The sequence below is a fragment of the Anabrus simplex genome, chromosome 2 (genome assembly GCF_040414725.1).
Source record: "Anabrus simplex isolate iqAnaSimp1 chromosome 2, ASM4041472v1, whole genome shotgun sequence".
NCBI classification, from domain to species: Eukaryota; Metazoa; Arthropoda; class Insecta; order Orthoptera; family Tettigoniidae; genus Anabrus; species Anabrus simplex.
Window position 1 is genome coordinate 600,284,648 of NC_090266.1, and position 12,461 is coordinate 600,297,108.

The window sequence follows — 12,461 nt, forward strand, 5'->3', positions numbered from 1 at the left end:
GTGGGAACAATGGCAAGAGTGATAAAGGCAGAATTAGGAATGAATTCGGTGGAAGAAGCTGTACTTATAAACCGGCTCCAACGGTCGGGTCTAGTGACGCGAACGGAGGATGATAGGTTACCCCGGAGATTAACGGATTCGGCCACAGATTGTAAAAGGAGTAGAGTGAATCCCAGGTGACGATGGTTTTATTTAGTCTTTAATGATGTAAACAGAAGAGATGTGCATCAAAATGAGGTCACATGGATGTTTGGAAGTAGAGTACGTCGGAGACGCGTAGTTAACTCGCAATTCGAGCGCTCAAAGGCATAAAGGTCTGCATGAAGATTTATATACTGAATGTATGTTCTCTAAACGAACTTAGTTTATTTTTTGAGTAAACAGAATAGAAAACTAATCAAACAAGCAACAAAGCCTAACCAAGGTATTAAAGGCCCTGTCCTAATTAGACGACGGCTAGCAGCCAGATGCCTTGCAAACATTTCAGTCTCACATTGCTAGTGTGACGTCATCCGAAGACATATTTCTTGAGTTCCGTAATCGGATCCACTGCCTGTTCATCATTCAATTTATTCGTTGGTCTCCGAATAGTAGGGAATCTAAACTGAATCCTACATGTGTGAGGCAGCCTCGCTACCCCTGCACCACGAGGATGACTAATTAAATGAATTAAATGGAAAATGGAGGGATACTCTGATACATAGCTCTAATAGTTATAGTTACGGTCAGTTCAACTATTTAAGAAAAAGAGAAAAACAGCTACTAAATCTTACGGGAAGTTGTCTGTAACTTCAGACACATATTTTGCTATTATCCCGTAGATATTATTGCTCAAAGTAAATTTGAATGTCGAAATGTGGAACGTCATCCGGTACAATTTCGAGAGCAAATTGTGGATTTCGCGGAATGGAGAAATACGAGTTACGAGTTGGACCGTATCTTTATATATGTCATTGTCTAATTATGTGTAAATATAGATAAGAACATTTGATTTTACAAAGAAGTCGGCGTCATGGAAATTATCTCTAACATTTTTGACATAATAGACGCATCGGGTCTGAAAATTCAGTAGGTAATTGCAATAGACAGAACTCAAATATTCAAAATGTATTTTTCCTTGACATATTAAGCTATAAGTTACAATAACATTATCTGTAAAATAGAAGGCAGGTAAATAACACACATAGATTCAGAAGAATGTCACTGAATGAGATATATGGGCAAATGTCTGAATTGACACATAACACTAATTGAAAATTACTCAGATTGAGAAGCAGTGTTTTATCTTACCAGAGATGTACAGAACGTCGACTACAATCGACCATTCCACATTTGAACGCTGTATCTTAGGAACGTAATATCTTGACCCACGGAAAATACATTGTAAATTTTTACCCTCTCCTTTAAAAGCTCGACAACATTACGATAGGTCCTCCCTATAATTATGACTCTGTATGATATTCTCTAGCATAATCCTTCGCCGCCCATTCTTTCCTACCATGTTGAAGACAACTGCATGTAAGAGTAGTGCCACGTGTTACAGCATAGTGACGGCAATCAGATTGAATTTCCACTCGTATGCGTGGTAGAACCAAAAGTGAGTTGAATGTAATTCCTACGATAACAGACTGTAATCAGTAGGACGATCTGGTGTTATAAATGACGATGAAGCACACGAGTCAGTTTGAACAATCCGCAATACGTTTATTGCTGCTGCATTGCGTGTTCACTTGCCCAATCAGACATTTCTTAATACACCGAAAACGAAGTGCAAGTTTCCGGTTCTAATGAGGAACGATCACTGATAACAATGAATAACAAATCCTTCTAATGAATAATTGTAATAGATATTGACGTCGACTAAGTCATGTTGGTTTGCTCGTCTTGTGTGTGCCGAATGCTCTCAATTATCACGTTCAGACGAGCCGGAAATCCACCTATTATTAGAGTAAATGCTAGAACATATGTGCCGGGGACACATTTTAATTGTCTTTCTAAGCAATACAGCCAATCTTGTTCCAGATATCTCCTCTTGCTCGTTTATCGTGATCTTGATCGTTATTAGAAACGGATAGTCCCACATGACTGTTTAAATTGAGGAATAGCTGTTGGCCATAAAATCTTACTTGTAATCCAACCTTAAGGCTTGATTAATTTATATGTTAAATTGAAATGTAATATATACAGTTTAAAATATCTCTTAAATTCACTGGGCTTATGCAGCATCACAGTGGTTTATTTACTATTTTATACCGTAGAAACAATGGTTGAAATGTATAACGGACCTGGTAACGATAACTAATAACCTCCATATTGTAAGTGCTATGGAGAATGCTTGATATGATTTTAAACGATCCTCCTATTTACATCAATCAATCAATCAATCAATCAATCAATCAATCAATCAATCAATCAATCAATCAATCAATCAATCAATCAATCAATCAATCAATCAATCAATCAATCAATCAATCAATCAATCAATCAATCAATCAATCAATCAATCAATCAATCAAACAATCAATCAATCAATCAATCAATCAATCAATCAAGGACCTGCACTTGGGGCTGTTGCCAAGGTGGCAGATTCTCTATCAATTGTTTACATAACTTCTAATGAAATATTTTCAACGCACATGTAAATAGTATCGAACAATCTCCTTGATAATTTACTTCAGTCCCATACTCCTCGTCCTGTAAATGAATATTTTCCCCAATTTGTCATTTTGAATTCGAACTTAACCTTCATATATTTTTTCTTTCCTGCTACTGAGGGCTCCACACAATATGATCCTTCTACTTAGGCCATTCCACGCCAGCTCACAAGTAACAGCTCGAAACATATCGCACTGTCGAGCATCTCGCCCCCTAACTTCCAAGTCTTCCCAGCAAAAGTTTGCAACATTTTAGTAGCACTAAACCTATGTCCAAAATTAACCGGGAACAAATCGTGTTGCTTTCCTTAGATTTTTCTAGTTCCCGTATTAAAATGTCCTGGTGAGGGTCCCATACACCGGAGCAATATTCCAAAAGCTGTCATACCATAGACTTATAAACCCTCCGTTTACATCCTCACTACAACCCCTAAATACTCTCATAACCATGTGAAGAAATCTGGTACCTTTCTTTAAAAAACTCGTTAATATGATTACTCCAATTAACATCATTCCTTACACCGGTAATATAACTTAGGTACTTACTTTGTTCCACTTGATGCACTATCGCCTCATCAACACAATAATTATGACTTAGAGGACTTTTCCTCTTGGTGAAACTTACAACTTGACTTGCATCCCATTTACATTCATACCATTATATTCTGTCCATCTCACTACATTTTTTAAGCCCCCTTGAAGTCTGTTTACTTCGCTTAATTCAATTTCTTAGTGAGTTTCTTCTCTCTCTCCTTACATCGAAAACCATTCCTAACTCTCTGTCTAATCTGCATTTCCTTCACAATATCGTTATTACAATGTTATAAAATACTGGATCCTTACTATTCCTTTCCACTTTTAAAGGTACGTACCTCTTTTCAAACTTCTCAACGATTGATTTAATTCAATCCCATTATTTCATTACATAAATTGTTTTCATTATTATACATCGTTATTATTCATTATATTATAATCATTAAATTTCTATTGAAAAACAGGTAATGCGGGCTTTCGTCGGTCCGGAAACTTTAATACTATACAGGTATGCTTTAAACTTCATGGGACTTTATTCTTATTCTGAAACATCTTGTTCAAGTACGTTCACTAGGAACTTCGTGTCTGCATCCAAAATTGCTTTATCCATATTTTAATTTCTAATTGGGAAATATTCAAAGACACATAGCTACCAAATGCTATGATTGGTCACCAACATGCCCTCGTGGTGCTGTGATTGCTCTTCAAAGTGCTCCCTTTTTAAAAGAAATCTAAGTTTTTAATATATATTGAACATACATGACCTCTCCACTTGAGCGTATTTTATTGGCTCTCTCAGTATACACCGTATCCACAGTCTATTCTTTTTTGACCTTAACACATGTTACCTCGTCGCGTATTGTAACAACGACAACGTTAAATAATTGTATATCAAAAATGTTCTCTGTTTCCTTGCTCTGCTTTCTGAGCTCGCAGTGTTTATCAATCTCACTGGGCTAACTTCGAGTCACTTCTGTTGATGTTTTAATGCAACATTCAACAAGAACTAATGAGATATTCCAGTCAACCGTAGCGTACCATAATAAGGAAAAGTGTGTTATATTACGATAACTAAAAAAAAACTGTATTTTAGAGTTTGATGACATTGTAAAAGGAGAGTTAGAATTTACCTTTTGCGCAGTTAAGTGATGAAAACTTGTTATTTTTGTATAAAAAGGCGTTGCTGAGAAGAAGCAAATATTCCTCTGAGAATTTTAATGAACATACAAATTGTGCCCAGTGGTTCACAGAGTCATCCTCATTTCTGTAGTGGAATTCAGTTATTTGAAAATTTTCTTTTACCTATGTGTGTGTACACCACTCAGCATTGCTTGTCTCGAAGCTGGTAATAGTAAGGAACATCAGTTTATCTACAACAGAGAGAGTCCATAGTATTTACAGCTTTCTGCGTGTTGGTTTCAATTTGTATAAAAAATGAGTGACTGACAAGCATTGACGACGCGTGGCGTTTTGTAAAGTGTTACCACACTCCTTCTGAGAGTATATTGTCGCTCGCACCGGAGCATTTTTACGAACAGTACAGATGTCATTTCATAAAAGTGAAAGACTTGATAACTGATATGACTTTTGTATAAGGTAACATCATTTGAAAGTGATGAAAAAAATGAAATGTCGTATGGCTTTTAAGTGCCGGGATATCCCAGGACGGGTTCGGCTCGCCAGGTGCAGGTCTTTCTATTTGACTCCCGTAGGCGACCTGCGCGCCATGATGAGGATGAAATGATGTTGCAGACAACACATACACCCAGCCCCCGTGCCATTGGAATTAACCAATTAAGGTTAAAATCCCCGACCCGGCCGGGAATCGAACCCGGGACCCTCTGAACCGAAGGCCAGTACGCTGACCGTTCAGATAACGAGTCGGACTTAAAATGATGAAATGGCACATAATATATAGAACACTAGTGAAAATCAACGTCATAGAAAATAGCAGTCTCGATCATGCACTAATTGAAAATAGTTCACATCATGAAAAACATATGGCAGGCTACTCATGCACTCATAAGTATAAAGTTTAAAATTAATTTCTAACGGAGCTTCAGCGCTTACCCAAGTAATTCCTATTTGTACTTCAGGTCGGTACGACTGCATGTTGTGGTATCAAAAATATATATCACAGCATCGTAGAAATTAGGCCTCTTCATTAAGTCACTCAGAAGTTCCTTCTCAATCGCAATCAAAGAAAGTGCAGATAGCGTGTCCTGTACTTGTGAATTTCCTTGGAAGGTGTGTATCTTTTTTTGCTATTTACTTTACGTCGCACCGACACAAATAGTTCTTATGGCGACGATGGGGCAGGGAAGGCTTACGAATGGGAAGGAAGCGGCCGTGGCCTTAATTAAGGTACATTCCCAGCATTTGCCTGGTGTGAAAATTGGAAACCACGGAAAACCATCTTTAGGGCTGCCGACAGCAGGGTTCAAACCCACTATCTCCCGGATGCGAGCTCATAGCTGCGCACTCCTAACCGCACGGCCAACTCGCCCGGTAAGGTGTGTATCCTTCTTTAAGGCAGAGAAGCCTCTTTCAGCGGAAGCGCTAGTTGCCGGGATGATGAGAATGAGGTTAATAAATTTAGTTGCTCCTGGATATGCTTTTATTTAAGACGACTGGTGTGCAAATATTGGTAGAAGTCATATGCATTAATTTTCACAAGATCCGGCTTCGTGTAGATGACAGATAGTTCACAAAATTTCGACCGTAGGTCTTCAGTAACGACTGATAGGCACTGCTCGGGCACTCCTTCGCGAAATTGTTAAACTGGTCAATATCAATTAACTGAAGGAACTCTAGCTTATTAATATCAGAAAATCGATCTGACAGTTGCACGGATATGATGTCAATTATTTCCAAATACAATCTGAGATACGATGAATTCTTAGTTCCTATAAAATCAATTCTCTGGTGCTTTTGAGGGTAATATTGCCTTCCTTCATTGTTTTTCAACTTCGATCACATAGTTTCAAAATTATTTCTGGTTGTCTGCAAAAAAGCTTTAAATTGCTGGAGCACATATTTTCTTCTGAAGGATCTGATACAGAACATCATATTGAGGAAGCACTTCAGCAAATAAATTTAATGGGAAAGAGAGATCAAATTTTTTGCAGGGTAAACTAGTAACCCTTAGCTTTAATTCTCGCTCCACCGTCCTATTCTTATGCGTTAAGTTTCATTTCTCTGAGGAATTGAAGGAGATCTTTCTAGAGAGAGGACACAACCTCAACGAGCCTAGCAATATATATCCCTCGGCTACTGTTGGTAATCGTCTCTGCATTACTTTGTCAAGAGCAACGGCCCTTTTAGGGGATGATGGAAAAAAGCCTGCTAACCCGGACAAGGTCTGAAAAAATACTTTATATTCCTTGATGTGGTTGACAGATTGCAGTAATACTAGGTTGAGCTTGTGACCATAGCAGTGAACAAATACAGTCTGGTCATATTCATCCCTGATTAACTCCCGCAACCCACTGTGCTGTCCTGCCATCACTGCTGCGCCACGAAGTGTTTCTCCTACTAACTTTTCACAACACTGACATTCTTGTAACTCTCCAAAGTGATGTTTAGAGAGAGAAACAGCAGTAAGGTCACCACATGGATTACTGAATTTCAATCTCTCTTGAATTTCGCCTCCGGGACTAACATATGTAAATACAGCCGAGAGTTGTGCTCTGTTAGAAACGTCTGTATTTCAATCCAAAATAACGGAAATAAAGCTTGCTTACGTAACCTCGTATGTAATTTCGCTGATCATAAAAGTAGCTATGGATATCATTTTGTATATCATATGAAATTCCTGAGAAAACATTAGATGTTTCTAAGTGGTGCCGAAATGCGTCTCTTAGCAATTAATGCTATTAACTCCCTGTAATTACCTCTGTTATCGGATTCTTCGGCTTCTCGATGGCCCCTGAAAGGTAGTCCATGCTTTGAGAGAAAACACACAGTATCTATTCAACTTATTACAATGGGTCTACCTTTTTCAATTATGTTTTTCTTTTCTTCAAAAGTGTTTAAGGAAAATGGCCTGTTCATTAAGCTTTCTAATATATATGAACGTTCTGGGCCCGCCAACTCAACTTATTTTCGAGGTGGAACCGACGGCGCTCATTTCAATGTTTAGTACGTTGTGCAGTCCTATAGGCTATTCTTACATAACATAAATTAAATATAAATGCACATCGTATTATAATAGAAGACAATAAAACATTAATATAACAATGCACTGTTCAGCGCGGCGGAACGAACGGACGGAAAAGCTCAGCACCGAAATTACAAGCTTTTGTTTTCATTTTCCACTGTGGTAACACGACCGGAGAACGCAGTAGGATACATCTCAGTATGGAGAGTAAAGGGGGCTTGCTTGGCGCAGGCGCAGTAATACTCGCCTCGCTGTTAGAAGAGTTTCAAAGCGTAACCACTGCATGGAGTGACAACAGCCTCTCGCTCCGTTTTGACGGTGGCAATCTGCTGCAATAGAGGTCACGCGATACGTCCAGGCGAAGAAACAAAAGTATTAAATATTAATATTCAAGAATAATACATTTTTATATTTTCAAACTGTTACCAGTAGTAGCAGTGGATACTAGCACAAGATGTCAATTAATAGGCGATGTAAATGAAGAAATTGAGGTGGAGGTCGCAGGTGGTATTTGCAACAATGAGAAACGTGAAAGAGAGGATGACGAATGAGAAGATGATACTGAACATGTGGATGAGTCTGAAGAATGCACTAAGGGAGAATTATCCTCTGAGAAGATAGAATGTATACCTTCATGAGTAGTCGAGTGTGCGTACCCAAACTGCTTCCTCCTACAGGCAGAATTACTAAGAACGTAATACGTAAAATTAGTTGTTTGCGGACAGTATATGAAGTAAATACACTCTAATAATCTTTAAAGACACTCCTTAGATGGAGCGTTCGATTTGAAAAAGAAGTATTTTTTTGCTAGGTGCTTTACGTCGCACCGACACAGATAGGTCTTATGGCGACGATGGGACAGGAAAGGGCTGGGAATGGGAAGGAAGCGGCCGTGGCCTTAATTAAGGTACAGCCCCAGCATTTGCCTGGTGTGAAAATGGGAAACCACGGAAAACCATTTTCAGTGCTGCCGACAGTGGGGTTCGAACCTACTATCTCCCGAGTACTGGATACTGGCAGCACTTAAGCGACTGCAGCTATCGAGCTCGGTTGAAAAAGAAGTAAGACAAAGTAATATATCAAATGACAAAACTAAAATTAAGCCATTCATGGCGGTTTGGTTGTAAAGGTTTCCAGCAACGACACCCGCTTGGTCTACAATGGTTCTTGGACCAGTCAATTAATCAGACTATCTTACATAACGGGCATAATTAGGAATAGCTTTTGCAGCCGGATTTGCATCATTAGGGCTGGTGACAAAACAAGGCTGAGATGAAGACTGGAAAACAAGAACTGGAAAACATTCATTTCCTCTTCACCAGATGGCATTTAGTCGTTGTGCGTCATATTTTCTGTGAAAGGAACACATGGGGGAAATTATGTCTACTTGTGAGTAATGCATCTCCAATATAGGGGTACCAGGCCGGTATGATCCGCCGAGGCAAAATATTAATCGTTGATATCTGCCCCATTGTTGGTGCGTCGTGTGCAGAATTCGAAGGCTATATCTTCAGTTGAGGTCAAATATGTGTTATGAGTTTGATTCGCTGTGCCTTATTTTTGAAAACTTTTTACATGAAAACGTTGTTTCAAGTCGTCTTGATATATGATAAGTGATTGGTTTGCATTTGTAGTCCACATTAATTAAAAAATTTTCTTCACCAGTATGAGCGTGCCTTGAGCATTTAATGCAGATGATTGCTGAAGTTTCATTTCGTCTACACCAGATGGCATTTATTCGTTATGCGTCGTGTTTTCTGTGAAAGGAACAAATGTGGCAAAGTGACAAATGAAAGGGATCATTATATTCCGAGGGAATCATAATGCCCCATTCTTACTTTTATTGCTGTCGATGTTGTTGTTGTTGTTATAGCACAGTTCTTGAACGGGGCGTGTTGGCGCAGCGTTCAAGTTGCTTCGTCTCTCACCAAGATGGACTGGGTTCGATTCCTGGTTAATGAATTTTTGATCTTTAAGGTGAAATGTCACGTACGAAATAGGTACCGTGCTTTATAATAGCCAGATTAACAATCGCATAAAGCTATAAGCTTCCTTGCTTCCACGTACTGTAGAGTAACGGAAAATCGACCTAATGAAATGAAGGGCTATCGAGTAATGAAAATGACGATTTTTCGGACAGATTTCAGATTTAACTTCATTTCTATAGTCACATTATTTTGTTTCCACGATAAGTTAAACTCCAAGAAATTCGTGCAAGTACTGCGTGTCATTCATCTTGACAATCTGTCCTCGGTGGAAAGTCTACGTCATAGAGTGTCATGGGAGCAATAGACGGATACGCAATGCGTGATGTGTGATTGGCACCATCTGCGCTAGTTTCAAAACATATCCTTCAGGGCAAGTAAAAATTTTCCCCAAACAAGCCACATTTAATGATCTGTGCGTGGCAAAGTTTGGATTATATGTCAAATGTGCAAAGAATGGTGAAAAATGTGCTGTAGTGGACGATGATGACAATGACTTCCTTTGTGGTAGACCTAACTGTAGACTTAAAAGGGAAGGATTCCTCACTAATCGGTATAATTTAAATGTGGGAAGTGATCCTTCTGTATTTTGAAATGCCGCGTGTTCTTGAAAACAATTATTATCATTTTATTCTTGCACTTTGTGATTAATAAATAAATTGGCAAAGCACTTTCTGAATTATTTAATTCCAAGTGCAATTTTATGTTCCTATGCTATTACTTACTAGCTGAAAGAATGAGCTAAACTAAAAAGCTCCGACAACGGAATTACGAAAGTTGGTCACAATATTCTCCTAGAGTTCTAAATGGTATTTAATGACTTTTCTCAGTCTAATAAGATCTTCCCTTTGGTCGTAGGCTGAAGAACCTCACTGAAGTTGAAAATGTAAAAGGAATATAATTAAAAGTAAAATATTGTAAATTATTTGTTTTCTTTAGTCTACAGCGTGTATAAACCGTTATCACTATTTTGATAAGAATCGTTAAGAACAAATGCATTTATTACCCGTTTGTGTCCTATATATGGATTCGTTCCGAATTGCGTTGTATCTGCTGCCTTTGAAAGTTGCTTTTTGAGTGGTTCGTGGTCTGCTCATGCATGGCTTAGGAAGTATTTCCTAGGACATTGTGATCTGGATGTACTACTAATCTGCTAAAATTAAGCGTCAATAAAGAACAACAATTTTACTTTACTGGTGGCTTCTGTCATTATCAGACAAAATAACATATCGGAGAATATTACATGTATTCTCCCATGTTCTTGTTCCAATAATCTGCGTCAGAGACATCCAAGGTAAGTAAGATATCGCCGTGCCTGGAGGCTCTTGTAAAAATAAAATATCCAATATATTATGCAAGACTCTCTTATGAATATGGACTTACTCAAACTATTGATTATTACCTAAGGCAACCCGAAGGTTTAACCCTGAGAAAGAAAGCAGGTTTCCGTTTGAAATGAAGAAAATTCGAACAGAGGTTTCGACCAATGAGCACAGGCCATTAAATTACGGTGATGCAGAGAAAAGTAACTGCTCATTGGATGCAAGAAAGAGCTAAACGAATAAGCTCCGAGAATGCTATTTCGAATGATGGTCACGATATTCTCCGAGAGTATATAACGATACTTCCTAGTCTTAGAAAGTCTTTCTCATTGGTCATAGGCTGGAGAATCTTCTTTTCCTTACTTGTTTTCATTCAACAATGAGGCAAAATTGAATCGCAGAGCCCTATTGACGAAAAGCTTCTATCGTGCTACATAGGAGACACGGTAACGAACTGTGGTGAATGTCTGGAGATTTAGATCGGGGTAAATAACTGAGCGAGTTAAGGATATCATTTGAGGCCTTTGGCCATTACCACTATGATCGTTTACTAATATAGTGAGTCAGCTGGTCAGATATACTTGTACCGGGCGAGTTGGCCGTGCGGGTAGGGGCGCGCGGCTGTGAGCTTCCATCTGGGAGATAGTGGGTTCAAATCCCAACGTCGGCAGCCCTGAAGATGTTTTTCCGTGGTTTCCCATTTTTCACGCCAGGCAAATGCTGGGGCTGTACATTAATTAAGGCCACGGCCGCTTCCATCCAACTCCTAGGCCTTTCCTATCCCATTGTCGCTATAAGACCTATCTGTGTCGGTGCGACATAAAGCATCTAGCAAAAAAAGATGCACCTGTATTATTGTGGTGTCTGCGTTAATGGGTTTCAATCAATCAGCTCTGAGCTGCATTTAGCAAAGTTGCCCAGGTGGTAAAGGAGGTAACCTTTGATAAGGAAGGCGGACTTTAGACATGCGAAGTTAATAAACGCAGAAGGAGAAAGGCAACTAAGCTTAAAACAGTAAATGTTTCTATGATTTTTTTATTGTTTCACGTCGCACCAAACACGGATAGGTCTAATGGCGACGATGGGATAGGGACGGCCTATGAGCGGAAAGGAAGCGGAATGAAAATGGGAAACCACAGTTAACCATCTTCAGAGCTGCCGACAGTGGGGCTCGAAACCCCATATCTCCCGGACGTAAATTTACAGCTGCGCGTCCCCAGCCGCACGTATCTATGATTACAGAGTCGAACACGAATCCGTAAGGTTAGCCAGGTAGTTAAAATTATCTTTCTCAAGATTTTAAACACGAAACAGAGAAGGGCATCCAGTCACAAAACTATGAACGATCAACTTCAGGTTACAATCAATTACCTGTTATCTGCATACCAGGACCCCTTTCACCTTGCAGATGAATCGATGCCTCAATGTACCCTACAGGACAGAGACCACTCCATGATACCTGCACAAGCAGCCGATGCCAGCCAGGAAGGAGAAGACGGCCTTGCAGCGGGGCCACTCGCTACCCCCACGTTCCCCAGTCCACGAGGAGGACGAAGCATCTTCTTCCTCCTTGGAAAGACCGCCGACAGGAAGAAGACGCCACCCCCGCACGAGGATGAGGGAACTGAAGCCGACCAGGGGAAGGCCATACGGCCGCAGCACAGAACTGCTCTCAGGAAGACAGTTGAAGGAGGAGTCTATCAGGAGAGGGCCACAACGGGTAGCGGAATTCAAGTGAAACCCAAACGTCGCCCTCTACAGCATTTTCAGCGCTTCCGTTGTATGAAGTGGAGCCACCGATAGGGTA